Source organism: Neopelma chrysocephalum, unplaced genomic scaffold, assembly GCF_003984885.1.
Source record: "Neopelma chrysocephalum unplaced genomic scaffold, ASM398488v2 Primary Assembly neopelma1_61b, whole genome shotgun sequence".
Taxonomy (NCBI): Eukaryota; Metazoa; Chordata; class Aves; order Passeriformes; family Pipridae; genus Neopelma; species Neopelma chrysocephalum.
In genome coordinates, this window is record NW_020897717.1 from 5678961 (window position 1) to 5699444 (window position 20484).

The 20484-nt window shown below is 39.8% G+C and overlaps 1 protein-coding gene across 6 annotated transcripts in view; it reads right to left on the reverse strand.

The window, feature by feature from the left end:
* The window catches only part of PPM1B (protein phosphatase, Mg2+/Mn2+ dependent 1B), a 67007-nt gene that overhangs the window by 40976 nt on the left and 5547 nt on the right, over positions 1 to 20484 (reverse strand). Inside the window, exons 1-3 of one of the 6 annotated variants that reach the window (XM_027682016.1) lie at positions 19785 to 20003; positions 4818 to 4933; positions 2280 to 2627 (exon numbers count right to left, since the gene is read on the reverse strand). The exons of 2 other annotated variants lie outside the window; for them this stretch is intronic. The gene's annotated coding sequence lies outside the window, so the exon portion shown is untranslated. Of the gene's footprint in view, positions 1 to 2279; positions 2628 to 4817; positions 4934 to 19784; positions 20012 to 20427; positions 20474 to 20484 lie in introns of those variants that run through there. 3 more of the 6 variants (XM_027682013.1, XM_027682012.1, XM_027682014.1) reach the window with 3 other exon arrangements.

Consider the following 20484-nt stretch of genomic DNA (forward strand, 5'->3'; position numbering starts at 1 on the left):
CCTTTCCCCCAAAGAGCAAAGTGTTAGCAAAATATGGTATTAATCAAATTCAGTAGTAATCTTGCAAATAAAAACTTTCTCTGTTGATCATGCAGTAGAAAAGGCTTAGCCCTTTCTAGTCAAGCCTTTCAAAGAAAGGCTTTAGCGTAAAATCATAAAAAAACTCCTACTGAATCGGTTGTCAGAAAAAAAAAATTAAAAATCCTACAGGATCAGTTGTCAGGAAAATCAGAGGAAGCACCATATTTCAGATCAGCTAATTCAGTAGCAAGTATGTGCATTTGAACAATAAAGAAATTTCATTTTCACAAACTTCATTACACTGTAGGTAAGAAACCTGACATAATTGTATACTTTGATTGCTAAGATAGCAAAGGGGACAGCTACAAAAATTTAAGATGCTTTAGTTGTAGGATACAGTTAAAGTTTGACAGTTTTCAAAAGATTAATATTGTTTTAATATTGACTCATATGAAATGGTCACAAAGGGGAGGAACAGATTATCTGCAGACGGTTATCTTGACTAATTCTTCTCTGAACAGTATTCAGTGATTTTTAAAGCCAGCTAAGAGCTGGAGTCCCCCAAAATTATTTTTTATCTGGGTTGAGAACCTCACCCTAGTTCCTAGTGGCCAGCAATGCATTTAGAATAAGTCAGCTTTTGAATTAAGTCTTGCTACTATCACTGAAGCCAATAAGGAATTCTTTATCCTTAATACCCCAATCATATTTCTGCTGTTCCTGAAAGAAAAAAAACCTTAAACCTGGTTTATACGTGTCTTTCTGTACACATTCTGTATTTAAAACAAATATCCCACAAAGGATTCTCAAAGGCACAATAGCATCCCATTTTGTCTATTAGAGGAATCAAACCATTACAATATATGCATGCCAACTCATCACACTTTTCCATATATTACACATATAACACATATATCCCTAAGTGGGACCCCAAGTACATCCAAAATTTAGAAGGCACTTAAACAACAGCAAGTGGGGTGAAAAATAAGCAAAAACATCAAAATTACAGTATTTCACTTAGCACCGGGTACAGAAAATTCAGCAGCAATTCCCTAATGTTGATATGTTTGACAATGACAGAAAGCAAGTTATATCAAATTTATAAGGGATAGCAAGAGTGGTTTTTTACTTCTTTATATATGATACTATTGATAAGAGGAAGGACTTTCCCTTTCTCCAAGAAGGTTCTTCCCTCATCTTGTAAGAGTAAGTCTTCAGGTATAAATGCACTAAAACTGAGCCATCACAGCATTAAAAAAAAAAATCTTGGCCACTGCTGATGTGCAGACAGTTACAGAAGGCATAAATTCTCTGCCACACTACTTAGCCACTTGGATCTATTTGCGGCTTTTTTTAGCCATGTTACCACTTGCTAAATTTATACACAACAGGAGTTAAATTAAATGTAAAAGAGGTCGTTCAACACCACAATAAAATCACCATCACGTTCAAATTTGTAACATAAGAACACCAATAGTACAAGCAGTCAACTATTAACACTTATGATGCTATAGGCATTTTAATGTTTACTGCAAAGCACATGACTTGGAAAGAGAGAATTCAAGCATCTGTTATGTCAACTCACAGCCTACACACACATAGTCTTCGAAAAGAACTAACATTCTTTAAAATACAGGAACTGAAGGCTCCAAATAGGAATTGTTAAAATACATAGTTATTTTTATACCTCGACTACAGCTTTAGAACGATTTTTCCTTTGTCTCCTCCATGCTAAGACAATTTTTCTAATTACTAGTAAAGTTACTTCAGTAACAGCACTGTATTAGTATTAAGAGAATTAGCACTTATAAAATACTTTTAAGAGGATCCATCTGTTTAGAAAGTCACTCCCTTATTACTAAAACAAATTTATCACCTTCCAAAATCAACCTGGTTGAACTGATTTGATTCATGTCAAATAAGGCATATCTCAAAGCATTTTTAAGGCAGTTACAAACAAATGCTGAAGAGAAGCAGCTGATCCTATGTGATATGTAATTATATACTCCCATACTGTAACAGAATCAATACACCTGTAATCACATGATATGCAATCCACAGAACAGTATAGAAAGTTAGGTTTTGGATCACAGATGACTTCTCAGACTACATCAGAAAACACCCTACTCCCCCCCTGCTCTTTTATAGCATGCTCTACTTTTCCATCAGGCTAGATGAACTTTTCAAGAAAAAGCCTGAAGTCTAATCAAAAAAATTACTATCTCTAGGAACTGCAGAGTGAAGCAAATTTCCATTACCTTTTTTTCTGGCAGCAGGCTCCAGTATCGTTGCCTGGACACATGGAATCTTTTTCAGGTGTCTGCATTGAGGCTATCTGAACTGCTTCACTTGTCATCTAAACAGAGGAGTACTTGGCACGAAGCAGCCATTTGGCAACTTTCAAGCCTAAATACTCAAAGTTTTGTCCAATTCATACTGCAACTTCAGTTCCACAACAAATCACTTGGATTCACTTTTAATCAATACAGTTTAAACTCTCAATTTGCAATATATATTTCAATGCTGAACTTTCAAATATTTCTATTGAGTAAAAACTGTATTAGTTTTGCCACTATGCAAGTATCACAATACGTGTCGAACTACACCTGTAAAAATTCAAAGGGCAATTTTGTCAATAAGAATGTTAAAAGTAACATGCAAGAAGACCATGCCCATTTTCAAGAAATCACTATTAGAGAGGGTGCTTAAGGACATGACAGGCAGTCAATGCAGTAACGATACGTCTACATAGACTTGACAGCAAAAAGGATTCCGGGAAAGCAAGCACGTTAATAATTCAACATTCACTTTATATGACTCATCATTTCAGACATCACCTGCAGGCAAATTTGGATAACACAGATTAAGACACCATCTCCACCTCCACCAAAGGTTACTACTGCTCCTGGACACGGTTGGCTGCAAGACATGCCCCTGGTGGACTGAATGGTGACGGGAACGTCTTAGCACAAAGCTGCATTAAAAAACTACATTAACTGTAGCAAGGGGGCAAACACCCTACTCTGTCATCCCATTTATAGAGACAACATGCCAAGACATTTTAAAATGATTTCTATATTCCAAAACTCACATCTCAGTCTTACCACTTAACTACACGTAAAGCTTATCCTGCATGTATTCTATACTAGTTTAACAAACTATCTGGATTAAACTATGTATCCATAAAACAATCATGGCACACAAAGGAATACTCTTAAGTATTCAGGCTTTTGCAGAGCAACAACTGAAAGAATCAGATGAACTTAGCAGTTTAAAAAGAAAAAGTAAGACATTTAGCTTGGGGATTACACAAATAGTTCCGTAAAACCTGCTACATAAAAAACAAAACCACAGTCACAAAAAAATCAGAAATAGCTACATGAATAGAAGACTGCTGATCCAAGCCTTCAAATAGGTGCTGAATGCATTATAATGAGTGCCAATTTCAGTAGGTTTCCACCTCCCCAAAACTGCTAGCATTAGGCAACCAGCTGCCTATATTAAGTGCTACTTCTATATTAGTCCCCAAAATAACTCTTAGGTCCTTCTGAGTGACTACATGTGAATGTCTCCAACATCCCTTCTACAACCAGATACCACAGCCTTGTATTCCCCTTCTTACACAAGTACTGTCTCTGCAATGGACAGCTATGTGCCTCTCCATTCTTCATAGAATGGTTTGGGTTGGAAAGAACCTTAAGACCACCTAGTTCCAATCCACCTGCCATTGGCAGTGACACTTTTCACTAGACCAGGTTGCTCAAAGCCCCATCCAACCTGGCCTGGAACAGTGTCAGGGAGAGGGCAGCCACAATGTCTCTTCCTACTATCTAATCTAAACCCACCCTCTTGCAGTTTAAAGCAATTACCCTTTGTCCTGTCATAACACACCCTGGTCAGAAGTCCCTCTCCAGCTTTCTTGTAAGCTCCCTTTAGGTAATGGAAGGTTGCTACAAGGTCTCCCCAGAGCCTTCTCTTCCACAGGCTGAACAACTCCAACTCTATCAGCCTGTCATCACACGAGAGGTGCTCCAGCCCTCTGATCATCTTCATGGCCCCACATATATATCCTCCACTCTTCCCTGGGAGTGGTGTGAGAATGACACAACAAACATTAATAACATTTTGTCAAACTGTGCATGTAAGCTGAAGTCAATGGCATCACTGTTGAATGATGTTAATGGCTCTCACCACTCGATCAGTGTTTTAACTTGCAGACAGGTGCCGCCTGTGCATGTGCTTGAAGCTATGGCTTTATTGAAAGAAATGCATCTACCATTCCCTCCAAAACAGAGCAAACCTGCCCTCTGATTCCCAATTATTTCCCAATGTTTTGAAAGTGACCAAAATATCACTCGAGTGCATTCACTGCATTCATTCTCTGCATTCACAGCAAACTACAGTAAGCTCAGCACAGGAATAAAAAGTAAACAAAAAAGTTACTAAGACACTGCCAATTTAGTAAGACATTCCATATTGTATCATGCAACTTAGTATATCAGTTTTAGAATTAGAAACACCTATGCTACCCAAAAGACAGCTCTGCATAGTAAACACTAGCTACAAGTAGCAACTCACTTGACCATTTTAGTTAAGAAACACAGCCACTGCCAGGTTATTTGCCTGTGAACATTAGTGCATTTCAACAAAGTATTTAGTACTAAGTAAATAGTCATAATAGTCTGCAGGAATAGTATAATGTGCAAGAAGCCAAGAACTCAGAAATAGTCCCATTTTGCAAGTCTCACTATTCATGCTTTTTGTCATCTGATCACGGACAATTTTGAAAGTCTTACCTTGAACGTAGTACAAAAGCAAAACTTCTTTCAGATCTTTGTCTTTCTGATAGAGATTCACTTTAGAGACTCTTCCGTGTATATTAAGGGTGAATAAAGCAGAAGAGCCTGTGAGTCTGAAAGCAGTAAGATGGAAGAATTGACCAATTTCTCTCCTAGTTCAACACGATTTTCAATAAAATCTGTAACTCAATAGCAAATGCTAAACTGAAACTGATAAACTCCATGAGCCACCGGAAGAGGTCAAGTTAGTCAAGAAGTTCCTATTTGTCTACGTAATGCAGCAAAACATCACATGAATGCTTTTAACTTGTTAGAGATGAAAGCATGAAGCGATTTAAGATATCAACAATTCAGTAGCCACTACTTGCCAAAAAACTCCCACTGCCGATACATACCACCTTCACAGATATCGTGTAACCAAATCCGTTTCCAAACCAGTAATACGTAACCCACGTGACAGAGAGCGCCTGAATACAATTATGTGTATGCATGCATGTCTAAGTGCAGAGATAATGGAAAAATCTGATACACTAATGCAAGAGTTTACAAGAATATATCCAGACCCTGCATGCAAAGGAAAAGAAAGACTAAAAGCTGAGATAGCAACTTATTCAAAAGCACAGAAACCATGACAAAGAAGTCTGTTACTGGCCACTACAGATTTCTTTAAAAGCACAAGCAGAAACACACAAGTATTCACTACACTCTCTTGGTTACAAAAAAAACTATTGAAGTTGCACTTTTCACAAACCCATGAGAAGGGCTATCACACTTAAACCCATCCAGTATGTAATTTCTGCAGCAAGACTCTAACCAAAGCCTTGTCCATTTTAGAGATGTTTATATGTAGCATCTAAGATAACAGTTTTTTTCACAGGCCTAGACAAAGAGGGAAGGGAACCAATATCGGATAAACAGAGATTTAGTTCCACTATCCAGCATCTTGCTTCCTCCTCCCTCCCCAATAAATTCAAATGCTCTACAAATTGCTTTGTTTTACCACAAGGTTAAGAATAACAAAGGCAAGACATATGGTTAACTATAATATAGTTACATTATAACCATAATATATTTTTGACACTGAAAAAGAGTACTTTTCCTTTCTTTCTTAGATTAAATGAGTTTATTCAATGAATGTACCTTGCTTATTCCATGCTTACTCAGTAGACAGATTCAAGTAAGTAATGCTTAATATCAAAAACAGTCAACACAAGTAAGTGATTATGGTAAGGCTATTTTACTTAGGAGCACTAGAAATAAACACCATTCACACGAGGAATGAAGTTTCCAAATAAAACAGTATTGGTTAGTTTTCCTACTAAGTCCCATCCATGGGTGATTCTTCATAGAATGATTCAGAGTGGAGCAGACCCAGCAAGTCATCCATTTCCTCCTCAAAGCTCAGTCAACGCTGACCTCAGTCCCAGGTGCTTAGGGTTTTATCTACTCAGGTCTTGAAAACCTCTACAGAGGCTTACAGGTTATCACTTAAAATCTCTTAATCCTCTTTACAGTAAAAATTTTTCAACATATATCCTCCCAATTTCAATTTATGGCTACTGTCTCTTGTTTTCCCACTGTGTACTTCAGTAAAGAAACTGGCTTCATCTTCCTGGTATCCATCCTTGCCTATACCAGGATGGTTGCTACTACATCCTTCCTAAGCATCTCTTCTTCAGGGTAAACAGTCACAAAAGGCTCTCAGCATCCCCTCACAGGTCACAGACACCAGCTCCCTGATCATATTGGTGAACTTGCTTGAAGTTTATCAGTGTTGTTCTTCTTGAGGGTAGGGAGCACAGGAGCAAAACTGCAGACAGTATTGCAGATGCAGTCTGGGACCATGTGAAACAAATGCCAACTAAAAGGAAATAAAGCTGTTTTCATGACTAGCAGGGTGAACTGCTGACTTGTATTCAACCTGCTGTTCACCAGAACCAAGTCCTTCTCAGTAAAGCTACAACCCAACCATTCTGCAGCACGGTTACCAGTCCTGGAAGCAGGCCTTGGGATGAGCCCTTGATGAACATTTTAAAACTCTGACAGGCCCCTTCCTCCAGCCTGAGTACTTCAGGATGGCCACCCTGCCTTTCTGTGTCTACCACAAACTGATGAAGGTGCACTCCATCTCTCTCTGGGCCACCAATGAAGACATTAAATAAAAAAAAGTAAGAGTAGGTCACAGTAGACCCTTGAGGAGCTCTAGTTTAACTGCTGTCCAGGCAGAGTACGAACCATGGGCCACCCTCTAAAACCAGTTTTCACTTGTCTAGTCATCCTCCCATTCAGACTGTAAATAGGAGGATGTTGTGGGACACTAAAAAGTCTTGCTAAGGTCAAAGTAAAAATAAAAACATCCAAACTGCTCTACCCTCAGTTGAAGACCTAGTCATTTGACAGAAGGCAGTCAGGTTTGTCAAGCATGACTGACCCTTGGTAAAGCCAGGTAGACTGTTCCAGTCACCTTTTTCAGGGGCTCAAAAATGTTGTGCTACAGGTTGATTTAAACTACTTACTGATAGGGCTATCCAAATAGAGCAGTATTTAATGCTTTTATCAAGTGAAACAGAAGGTTTTCTTTATTATATAACATAGCAAGGATGCCTGAAACAGTGAACAGGAACCAGCTCTATGCTTCAACAATTTGCAGAATTCAAATGTTCCAAAGCCTAAATACAAGAACTTTGTGCATTAAAAAAAAAGCAGGTCTCAACACGTGAAACACAGCAATAAAGCAATTGAGTTTCTGGATAATTTTCAAGGTATCTGGCAACTACACAGTAATAGCAGAGGTTATAAAAGGGAAAACTTGGTCTTTGTAACTCTACCTAAAACTTATTACAGAAACAGGTGGCTGAGAAAGGGAAAAGAAAGACATGACAAATAACAGCAAATGACCAAGAAAAGTCAAACATGTTTCATTATGGACATTATAAAGAATTTCTGGAATTCAGATTGCTTCCACCTTTCCCAATAGTCTGAATTTCTCCCCAGCTGCATTGCAAGAAAATGTATTTTAATGAGACCTCTGAAACTGAAAAAATACAGGAACTCCTGGACACAGAATCAGTCAGTGCCTGACAAACAACTGCAAACTCTATTCTTTACTACTGATGACATTACTCATGTTTCACCCAAAATAGTTCACTCCCTTTGCAGTTCATCAAAACTTATGCTTGAAACAGGCAGTGGATAAGATACTCTAGCTGCACATTAAGCAGTGAACACCACCACAGTGAATGAGCTTAGGCAGTCCTCTTATCCCCTACGCAAATTTGCAAATGTGACAAAAAGCACAGAAAAAACAGCCTGACTTGCTCAGGAGCTTTCTGGCAAACTCCTTACCATGACCTTCACTATGCAAAGTTTTGGTTTCTGTTGTATTCTCGTGCCTACAGATATTCTTGTCAGCAACCGCTGGTATTTAATTAAACCGGAATGACTACTGTGAAGGGAGTCATATTAACATCTGTAGCAGGCTATGCATTTGGGGAAAATCCAAAAGAGGGGATGGACCTTTTCAATTTAGTTATAATAGATGTTTTAATGTCAACATTTAATTGCATGCCCTTTTTTCTTTAGGATTGCTTTTGGATTTTCTTTAGGATCATTGTCACAGTTATGTGACTTCTCTATGGTCTTCTCTTCAGTAACATTCCAAGTAAATATAGTACTTCCATTTACAAGACAGGTCACCAGGTATCCAAGAACCCATGTTAACAACTACACAAGAACATCCTTTGAAACATCTCAAGGTGCAATCTTAGAATAAGTTATGGTAAGCTAAACTGGTAACTGCTGTAAGCCCACTTCCTGCCACGTGTATTTTCTACTCCAACTTTTGCATCATCTCATATCCTCATATAGCAAGGTGATTCAAGAAGCTAAACTAAAAGAAAATTAATCTCAGCAATATATACCCAACATATGCACATGACCTAACTTTCACCACAAGATGAGACACAGTTGAGTAGCAGCATGACAAGGAAGAGGATCCTGCACATGGTTAGAAGTAGAAAATTGCAGAAATACAGCAGCACTAACATACTCGGGTAATCATATGAAAATCTCTTCCTTAATGAAAATCAGGATTATGAGTGAGTTCCAGAAGCAAATGCCTGAGTGCATGCAGAGGCCTAACAAAAACTCTCTTTTCTGTACTGTATCAACATTGAAAAGTGGTAAAAAAACAAACTATTCTAAGGATCTTTAACTAAACAGAGGGATACCAGATGCTCACCAACTAGGCAGCATGTAGCAGAAATCTGTTTGCATAGAGAGAACAAACTCCTCATAATGAGAGACAAAACCAAAGCCATATTATGTGCAATGAGTCAGCTTCCAAGAAGATGCTATATCCATTGTTTTTAAACAGTTGCAAAGAAGTAATATCAGATATGTCTAGTCCCCAGCACTCTCACCGAGGTAATGTAAGAGTTAATGACCAGAAACCAACACAAAAGAAATTCAGAATTAAAAACTCATCTTCAACTGAATCACATGCTAGCTACTTGAACTGTCCTTTCTCCAAGATTTTGAAGGCACTACCTTTGCTGGTTGAATCAATTAAGTCTTATTGCTTTTTCCCCTTTTAATTTAAAAATCATTCTGGATCACATCAGCTCTAACTTTGCTTTCTAAACGGCAGTTTAGCCCCAGTACATACTTTCAGTCATCCAAAGACCTTAGAAGAATCTTTGCTTCCTCAGCAACAGTCATGGAAGTCTACTAATTCCATAATACCTTACATCCAAAATACAAATAGATGCACTAAGTTTTCCACTATCTGCAGCACTTCTTACACAATTTGGGACCAAAAAAACCAGCAACTTGCACGGTTCAGGAAAAAGCACTATAGACTAAATCTTCTCTCATTCCCCCTAGCCTTTATCAAGAGGGGATACAACATGAGAAAGAGCTCAAAGAAACCACACATAAACAAAAAGGACAGAGAATGAAGACTAAGACCAAGAAGCTCCTCCCCATCTCACTCAGCAATGTCAGTGGTCAACTTACACTTGCTGGTTTTACCCATGCTAGTATCAAAGAGTCAAGATACCTCTGAAAGGCAAACAGTTCCAGGAGGTGGTGGCAGGCAGCAGCACTTGGTAATAAAAGGCTGCATATCTGATGATAAAAATCTTTCACATGACAAGCAGACGAACAGAAAACAGAACCCCATGATGAGAATAAGAAAGAATATCCCTCGATGAATAGTGTGCTCTGCCTACTCAAGTATTAGCTGAAGTTATTAATGAATTTATTACATAAGTTCTTTAGAAAGCATTGTAATTTTCTTCCTTACTAAGAACACTACCTTTCATGTCCTCTCCTGCCTTATTTTAGTTTCTCTCTTGTAGTAACAGTAGCAGACTTTGACCCAAGGAAAGGACAGGATAAACACTAACTGGGAAGTGTTCTGAAATCAGAACAAAATGAACTGTACAGAAGAAAGTTTGCTCACAGACGTTCACCACTTCTTTTTGCACTAATGGTACTAGAAAGAAGAGAAATAGCAGAAAAGGATAATGAACATTCCAGTCCAGTGTTCTAGGACCATTACTTTACTTCAGAAAGGTTTCAAGCACAAATCTGACAATTCACGACAGATCTAAGCTGTCATGCCTACTTTGTACTCACGAGCTTCTGTTTTAATCAGTGCTTCAATAAACAAACAAACAAGATCTATGAAGTAAGAGACAAAATGGGAGTTTTCCACATTAGCTTCATATTCCTTGTGAAGCTGACAACATAACCAGGTTTCAAGTCTGGACGAACCTAGAGAAACCTTTCCAAAAAATTTGTTACTTCACTTATGGCATTGCTACTCCAGGTTTTTATTTATACAAAACACATCTGAATCTGCTAAGCCTGAACAAAACAAAACAGTGAAAACAAATCACTTCCAGTAGTAGCTGACTAGTACTTTTCCTAGATGGGAGCCCTATATTCGTTCTGTACAGATTAAGAAATTTGTAAAACTTCAGATTGAAAACAGTATGGTCATTAAATACAACTGAGAATATATGGTATTTTTCAAGGAAATTTTTTTCCAACTATGAATTAATAAAGTACAATTGCAGAGTACCTTCCACAGTGACATTTTTCTGACCATGTTAAATTCTGTTTCCTGACATTGGCAACAGCAGTACACAAGCTAATTTCAAGAATCCTGAACTATTCTGGAATTTTACTTCTTCACCTCCGACTCCAGAAGTAAGGCACCATTTTCACTTCATGTTAAAAAAATCAGAAATTGTTTTGACTGTTTGTAACCTTATCCTCTTCCCTCCAGAAGTCAGATATGCTAAGTCAACAGCATTCCTTTTTTTCTTTAGATTAAAATAATACTGCAACAATAGTCAAAACCACAAAATAAGCTGTTTTGGTTAACAACAGCTGCTATTTTGAGTTCATTAAATATTTTAAAGAATTTCTTCTCTGGCATAGAATTTTTTTTGGTGCATTCTAGTTAAGAAAGAGAGAAGTCATCCTATTGTATGTAATGCTACAAGCCAGATACTAATCTTCAAAGGCTCTTAACCTCCATCACTTTCATGCTCAAATACCATAAGAAAACACATAGAAGTGTAGACATGGTTCAGCATAAGACAAATCAAAGGGAAACCAGAAGTAAAATAAATTTATTGTTTACTATGATATAAAAGTAGGATACAAAACATCAGCATCATTATGGCAGAGTCCTAGCAATCCTTTCCTTCCACATCACATACAAACCTAATTATTATTTCCATTTTAAAACACAGGAAAAAGTTAAACTCTAGCTTTTACCATTTATGAAAACACAAATGAGCTCTCAAGGCCTGCCTGCAGAGGACACTGAATAGCTATTGACTCCAGCAAACACTAAGAAACATCTCTTTCTAATGTAACCATCCACAAAGTGGTATGCTTGTCTTTTCCTTGATCCCACAAATTACTTGTAAGAGACAGACACACTAAACTGCTTCCAGTTTCTTTACATTGCAAGAGATGCACAGAATCTAAAAGAGGCCTAGTTGGAAATCCTCAGAGAAAACAAACAATTGCTATTATTAATGCACTTTTTAAATGACTGAATGCTTATGAACTTGAGGTTATCTTCTGAACAGCAGTTTGAATTGTGGTGCACTTACAGAGCATTTACAGAACAGGTTTCACACTCCCCTCTTCCCCCCAGCTCTACCTATTGTTTTCACAACAGTGTTCTCATCTTGTTTATGTGTAAAACCTCTATTATTTGAAGTCTTATGCACAACCTTCTACTAGCTTAGATAAAGTACTCCTCAGAGTAACACAATCAGATACAACCTAGACTTTGCATGATTCCATCCACCAGCCTAAGCAATCAGCAAAGAAAAGAGCAGGAAAGACATCATCTCAGAGAAAAGGAAAAGCGAAACAAAAAAATCTCTTGCTGTAATATGTCTCCTGGAAAAGTGATAAAGGCACAGAAAACATGACAAGCTAGTAAATGGATAAACACCCCATCGGAGGAGTCCATTTGATACACCTATAGGCAGCAGTCCTACAATTACTGAACAACACTCACTGGGTATAAATCCCACCTGTAATTAGACATTGTTAATAACCTCCTTGGGGGCGTCACTTCAGTTCTTGCTGACAACACCCAAAGTGAGACATCCATGAGTCCTAACAGACTGTACTGTGCACTGGAACTCTATGGAGCTAGATGGAGCTGCTTTACCTTCTAAGACGAGGGACTGAACACTACCTGGGGGAGTCAGTGGACTACCTCTGTTAGGTCTGGATTCAAGTTTTACAAGAGCTGAAGTAAGAAAAGAACTTCATGTTTCTTCTGACTATGCACACTAAAAATAAGTAGCCTTTTCCTGAAAAGTCAGCTATAAACAATTTTTATCAAATGTCCCACAGAGAACCAAACTTAATCTCAATCAGTAGAAACCAGTGCCTGCAACTAGTACTATATCTGAGGTGAGGTCTTGTGCACAAGCTGGTATTTAGAGCACTTTTTGACCAGGATAAGATTTTCCTGTCAGGAACTGGAACAAACAGTACAGACACATATTTTATTACTATACTAGGGAAACAGAAAGCAGGAGCAGACAGGACAGAAAAAAACCTGATAATATCTGTGCTAGATTCACCTTTCATACCTTTAGAGCTCTCTGAAGTCAATGCTTCGAGTATAGGCACACTTCAAACAGAAGCAAAAGGAACAATTTCTTTAGCTTTATACACTGAAGACAGAACACTCAAAACAGCCTGCAGTACCACAGTTTCAGTACAGTACTTCTCATCTGAAAAGTTTCAAAGCACATTACAGTTTCAGCAGTTTTTCAAGGTCACAAGGGTAATCACAAACACAAGTCCCCGCCCCCTCCAATTGCTAATCCACCACCCTCAAAATCCAGCCTAGCAGTACTCCAGAGACTTCAGCACATACATTTTCAAAACCCTCATTCACTTCTCTCCTAGAATCATGGTCCCAAACTACTATATGTGGTACTTTCCATACATCTGCAATATACAAAGGCAACTTCACACCTGTCTATATTTATTTGGATATGGTTTAATAAGCATGCTGGATACTCTCAAGAATTTTATCTATCCTACGAAGAAGAGATTTTTAGCATCCCTTAAGAAGCTGCTGTAAGGAAAATCATTTCCTATTTCTAGATATGTTATCTGAAACGTTGGGGGGGATACACTTTTAACTGTTCTGAAAGACATTTTGAATAGTGTTAATTATAAGAAAACCTCAAACAAATATAACAACAAAAACCACAACAGTGAAACAAGAGATAGCATTAGTGGAAAATAAAACAGCAGCAAGCCAAGCTATATGTGTTGTGTTTCCCCACAGTTTCACTGAAACTGGCCAGAACTCAGAAGTTAACACAAGAGTAAATATTTCGCAAATAATCAGGTCTTGTGAGTTTTGTGGAAATAAACAGTCAGGTCAAGGAGAGACATCCAAACTAGTGCCCCTTGAGGACAAGTGCAGTAGAAGCTCAAGCTATGTTACTAAAACCAACTTCCCATACAGGACAGCAGGACAGATAGTGCCCCACACACATGAAAATACTTTCAGAGCTCACGATACAGCATACCCAGAAAAATCCAACCACAAGACACAAAGTCACAGGAAGTCAGGCCTCGTAACCTGCTGCTCACACGGTTAGTTATATTCTTGATTAACTAAAGTAAAACCATGAAAAAACTACTCTCCACAATTTATAGTAGTTTTAACATCAGTCATTTTCACACAAAATTTCAAAACTAGGGACAATAATTTGGGAACAGACATTCAGTTACCAGTCAAAATAAACAAGCAATCCTCAGTCAGAGAGCAGCAAGACAATTTCTGCAGTCCTGACAACAGCACTTAGGAGGCAGCAGAAGGCAGAACCCACTCCCCTGCACAGCTCAACACCCTCTGCAATGCTCTAAGATCTAGAGACCCAGTCGGTACATCTATGCTGCCACTTCAATTTGAATCAGTACCGTGCTTTTGAAGCAAATCTGTCACCCCACTCCCAGTACTTTGGTTCACATCTCACAGAAGTTCCTGAATGCAGTATCTGAACATCTCCAAGATTAACCTAAACCAAAAATCTGGGAAAGCATCTAATACCCACCAATGTTTGGAACATACACAGTCCACAGAACCGGACTACAATAAAGAGTTATGAAGTACACACACTATGGACACTGAATCTGCCTAAGTTAGAGCTTCACTCTACAACCTTCTTCAATTGCATCATACTGCTTGCTAATGTAAATACAATCAATGCAGCAAATACTGTCCATTCATTTATGACAGCTTCGAGCTGCAGTGACTAGACCCACAGACTTAAGCTGTCAACACACATCTAAAAAGCCCTAAAAAGGAGGGCTGTACTGCGAATTTGAGTGTTCCTTTCCCTAAATAACAATAGCAGCAGTGTATCATCACTCACCCACTTTTGCTTCCACCCCTTTACAGGTTAGCAGTTTCAAAAGCTAATGGGATACTTCCAGAAAACTTCTCTGAATGCAGTTTAAAAAAACCCCAAATCCCAAGATCTACACACTTCATGCATCACCCACATTTATTGTTTTATAAAACTTTTTAAATAAAACTGAAAACACAACCCAATAATTCATGTCAATGGCTTCACTGGAGGTGGGGATAGGAAAGGAAGAGCAGCATGTGCTCAATAATGCTTTTTTTACTTACACATCAGCTTAACCCACAAAGCTGCCAGAAAAGAGCTTTTTTCTTTTTGAATAAGCTGACCAACGTAATATTCATTGTTTCACTTGAATCAAAACATCAGTTCTTTACCAACAGTTTCATCATTGAGATGTTCTCTCCAGTCACCAATTTTTCTTTTTGTATACCAAATTTTAAATACAAGATCATGAGTTTTGAACACATAATACCTGGCTTTATCAGGACAAACAAGCTGGTGAGAACAGACTAAAGCAGTATTGTATTAACAAATTACAAAAAGGTGTTACCTCCTCTGCTCAACAAGTCATCATCTTACTTCTTTACCTCCCTGATAAAAACAATTAATTCATATGCTAACAGTGCAGAGCCATGTTTGCTCTACATTCAGTAAAGGTCAACTTCCAACACTGGGGTGCAGACACAAAAGTAGGATTATTGAAGACGACATTTTCTGTTAACACACTAATCCCATGAAAACTGCCAAGAACAAATGATGCTTTCCTTTGTGATTTAACTGGAAGTTTGTGGTTATTGACTTGTCATTACCATACACACTGAAGAGCCATCTTAAGCTTTCCAGTAGCCTAGTCTGAAATGTGATGTTTTTCTAACATGTTTCCTGTTAACTCTTGTGAAAATAGACTTAAGCACCTACTTGTACTATTTATTTGAAAGAAAACTCAATGAAAAAGTAATTTCCCACTAGAGATGAAGAGAACTTACAGCATGGGATAGTAGTGGCATAATAGTAACGTTAATGAGGAACCAATGGTGCATGAGAAAAGGAGTTGTGGATGACATTTTTCCTAGCAGAACAATAATCCCTGGGCCTGACTAATTTCCTTCAAAATTGTAAGAAGGGCTGTTTTCTGCTGAGATATGGAGTTTTCCCTTCTATCATTTTCTACATTAAAACATCTTTGTGCCTTCTCTCCCAAAATAGGGTTTTCTAAGAAACAGAAGACTAATTTAACCGACACTCACTGGCAACCCTTATGTTTCAAGATGCCAATAATGTCTCAAGAAACTGAGATGCACTGAACTGCTCATCTCAGGAAACTGGAGATGAGCTACACCAGCTCACTGAATTTCCTACCATCTCATGTGAAGATTTTCAGACCAGTTTTTTTTTTGGAGTGACATTCATTGATACTTCAGTTTTTTATTTGACTTTAGCACATAATACAAACATGAATCTGCACAGGATTGGCAAATTTTAAGCAGTTTGACCACAGTTTCCTATACTAGATATCTGCCCAAAGCTCAAAGACATCATCTGAATAGCTAGTGAGTTTGCAAAGTTGTCTGTTAATGAAAATCAGTTTTGATAATCTTTTTGGAAACTCAGCATCCTTATTCTTACTTCAGGGACACATCTTTCAATTTCTCTTTTCTGGGCTTCTATAGTCAGATGTCACTCTATTTGGGTGGTTTTTTTATTTTTTTTCTTATTAATAAGCTGCAATACCTGGTCCAGATTTTGACATTAAATTCCCTGAATATTATATATGCCTCCCAGATATGTTGGAGACCAGGGCTAAACCAGACCCCTCCCAAAGTTTCATAAAACATTTATCCTGCATTCACACTGCTAACAGCCAGTGAGAAGGAAGAAGTGACCATTCATACCCTGTACAGCTATAAGCCAGATCTTGAAGACCATCAAGCACAGATCTTGAAGACCACAACTGAAGCACAGAATGAAAAAAGTAATAAATAGGGAAGGACCCAAGACAGAAAAAATTTTTACTTTAACAGTTTTCTAAAGAAATCAACATTGCTCTCCTTAGATTTACTGATAAAAACAATATTCAGATCAAATCACTTGGATTTCTAAAAGGCCCAAGATCTGAAGTATGTGTCTTCATTTTCACAGAGAAGTGAAGTGAAATGCTAGTGCAGCACTGAATTCAGAGAGATCAGAAAACTTTCTGGACAAGGTGTCAAGAACAGAACAAAAGCCAAACAAAACAGAGCATATTTGATTCAATTAAGGTGGTAGGTAGAACGAACCAATACTAGAGAAAAAAAAAACTATGGCCACAAAGATAGGCATGGCCTATTACAAACATCACTCTCCACACTCCACACATGGAGTACAAAGATTGGATTCTTTCACCAAGGCTTTCCCATTCACTTGGAAGAGACTGGCAAAACCCAACAGTTAGCTAGTTATCTTCCAGTGCTGACTGGAAAAGAAGCCATTTACCACTTCCTGAGCTATAGCAGTGGGCCTTCGTGGCAGATATAAGCATTCCTACTGGGCTGATGATCCAAGACACTACCAAATGATCAATTTTCATTTTTAGTGGTTTTTGACAAGTAAAAACCAAACAAAACAACAGAAACCACACTGACAAGAAAACCTCATCCCTGCCCCCTTGAACACTATGGCAACATTCATCCAGGTGTGTTGCAGTTTGCTCCATTCCAAATGGACAGTACTGGCTGAACACCGTTCTACCCCATCCCTTGCTGCAGCCTAAATAAACCCTGCTCCAAAGAGTAATACAAATACTTCACAAACATAGGTTTTTTAAATTCACTACTAAGAGTGGTGCTAAAAATCCACTGGTACTAGGATTTTTAGTGCCTTTCCCTTTTGTAATATGGAGGCAACACATTCATGCAAGAAATACTCCCTACTCTCCATTAGCCCCCTCGAGAGCAGTACTTCTTGACACTGAGCACCTCAAACACACAGATTTCACAAGCCGTAATTTCAGTTGTGATAGGTTTATATTTCTTGGGACAGGGTCTCAAGTTTAGTAAGTTAGAAGCACACATTAGTTGATCATCACTAGAAAAGTATAAGTGAGCAATGACAAATGCACACCAGAGACAAGAAGAGAACTAGATTGTCCAGGATAATTACAAGACTACTCTTTCTCTAGTTCCCTGCCTTACTAACTGATCATCTCATGGCTATTACAATAAAAGAAAAATGGGTTCTCTGCACCCTCTATGCATCCCTCTCCATACTACATTAATTACACTTCCCTCATCTGATGTTATGTGCCGTAATTAGATCACTATTCTATGTAACAACCTCCCCCAAATATCTGTGCAGAACAAGAGACGAGTGGCTACGTAAACAAATAATACGTACTGTCTCCAACTTGAAGAACATGGGATACACACATGCAATTATTCCTCATTTCCACCTGTGCCAAGCAGCTTTCTATTCTAAATGGATTGTCTCTTCACAAATCTCCAACTCCCAAATGTTTATGCACTAACCCTCTCTCAAACACAAGCACGTGTCCAGTACAAAAGATCCACACCTTCTACAGATGTGCACTCAGTTAAGTGTTAAGGTCTAGAAAATGCATGTAATAAATACATATAATAGACACGTTGGAGTCCCTGAGCCCACACATACATGGGGGCTTGTCTACACCATATTAAGTGCTTTTAGTTAGCTGCTGACCTGTCAACACCATTATGAGTGCTAGTTTCAGCAAAAGTTTACCCTTAAAGTTAATGGAAAATTTACCCAGTGAAACAAACAGAACAAAATAAACAAACAAAAAAAAAGGCACACTTTACCAGAAACCCCTTGACTGTTCTGTAACCTCCTTTAATTTGATAATATTCATAATGGTGACAAATTGCCTTATATTTATTCACTTTTTTTAGTTTCACTAGATGTCACAACTGTAAAATACTTCTCTCCATACTATGAGCAGCAAAGAATCCCCATAGCCTCCAACCTGCTCAGGACCCACCTGGGACCCTGGATCCAGTCCATCATCCCTCCCCCACACCATTTCAACTTTTCATAGCCTCAGCCAAAAACGCCTGCACCCTCTCTCTATACACAGACTAACTCAGCAATACGAAAACTCCAGTTTCCCTTTTGCACAAATACCATTCCCCTGATATACACATGTATACATAGTCTAACATAATCTTCACCCTGTATATGCATAATGCACACAAATACATCCTTCCCCCCTTTTTCAAACGTACCCAAATACTCAATCAAGCCCCCTCACTTTCTTAAAACTCACAATAATCCTTGGAACCCACAAGAAGAGTGCATCGATGCCCTCACAGACAGAAATTTAGACTGCCTGGCACCTGTCACAAATATATATACCCACAGTTCTACAGCTCACCAGGACATGCACAAACTTTTCTCTGAACAACACTATCATGACCTCAACACGTGGCATTTGCTACACATCTTCCCATTCGTATTCCATGGACCAAACCACAAATACCCAGCCTTTCCATTTCATCACAGGTGAGACACCAACTCACAGCCCCTCTCACGTTCCCAGGACACAGACCTCGCTGGTTGCTGCTCTATCCCATCTCCACCCACAGGACACAAAGCTCATGTGCTTGTGACAGCCAGGCATCTCCCTCAGCTCCCAGTGTGAGCAGCAGACAAACCAATGCACAGCAGTAGGAACACGCATGCCTTGCTGTCCACATACCAGCTCATATTACACACGAAGGTCTCGCACATTAAGTCTAACCACACCGGCCACCAAACAAAACAAGTCCAGAACCTTGTAGCAACCTGTTACCACTGTGCCTATAAGCTGTACACAGCCTTACCTACCACCCAAAGAGTCCCTCCTCCACAGCCTTTAGAAGCCAGCCAACTTACCACCTTACTTCTCACAACACACATAAGCCTGTTTACTTATCGGTCCTAAATTTATAGGCCTTCATGTACCACTACTCCCAAATACATGTTGTTCCACCCATCACATGTGCCCCCCACGGTATAAACACATCCCTCAACCTACCGCAGCACACAAAACAAGACGGGCACCGATTTTTCCAGCTGCCTCCAGCCCACCAAAACGATTCCCTCCTTTCGAAGAAGGTACTATTGTAAATTACAGTACAAGTATATCCACTGGGTTCGCAGAGCCAGCAAGCTCCAAACTACGAGAAAGAACTGCCTTCAACTCCTTTTCCCCAAAGGCTCCCAGCCACTGCCCATGACTTCATCCCGTCAGAAGCACCCAGGCCTCACGGCAGCTTCTCCCCTCGACCTCAGGCCCATGCCCGCCGCCCGCCCCCTCCCACCCCCCGCACCCCGGTCGGTCACACCAGCCCGGGCCAATGCACGTGCGCGGGCCAGGCCCCCGGCCCAGCTCCCCCGGCAGCGGCCGGCACACGCCGGACACCCCCGGCGTCTTGCCCGGCGCCATCCCTGTGGGGCCCGGCCCGCCGGCTCCTCCGCCGCGCGGGGCCTGGCCCGTGTCAGCGCGGCCCTCTCCGCTCCCCCGCCGGGAGGGCCCGGCGGCGCCCGCTCGCTGCCCGAGGCGCACCCGCCGACCCGCCGCGGGCCCCGCTCGCTGCTGCCCGCTGGCGCCGCAGCCCCGGCCCCGGTCCGTCCGCTCAGTCCCTTCCCCCGCTCCTCCCCGGCCCCTCTCGGCGTACCTGCGGGCCCGGCGTCCCCCGGCGCCCGGCGGCGCTGCGGGGCCCGGCGCGGGTGCG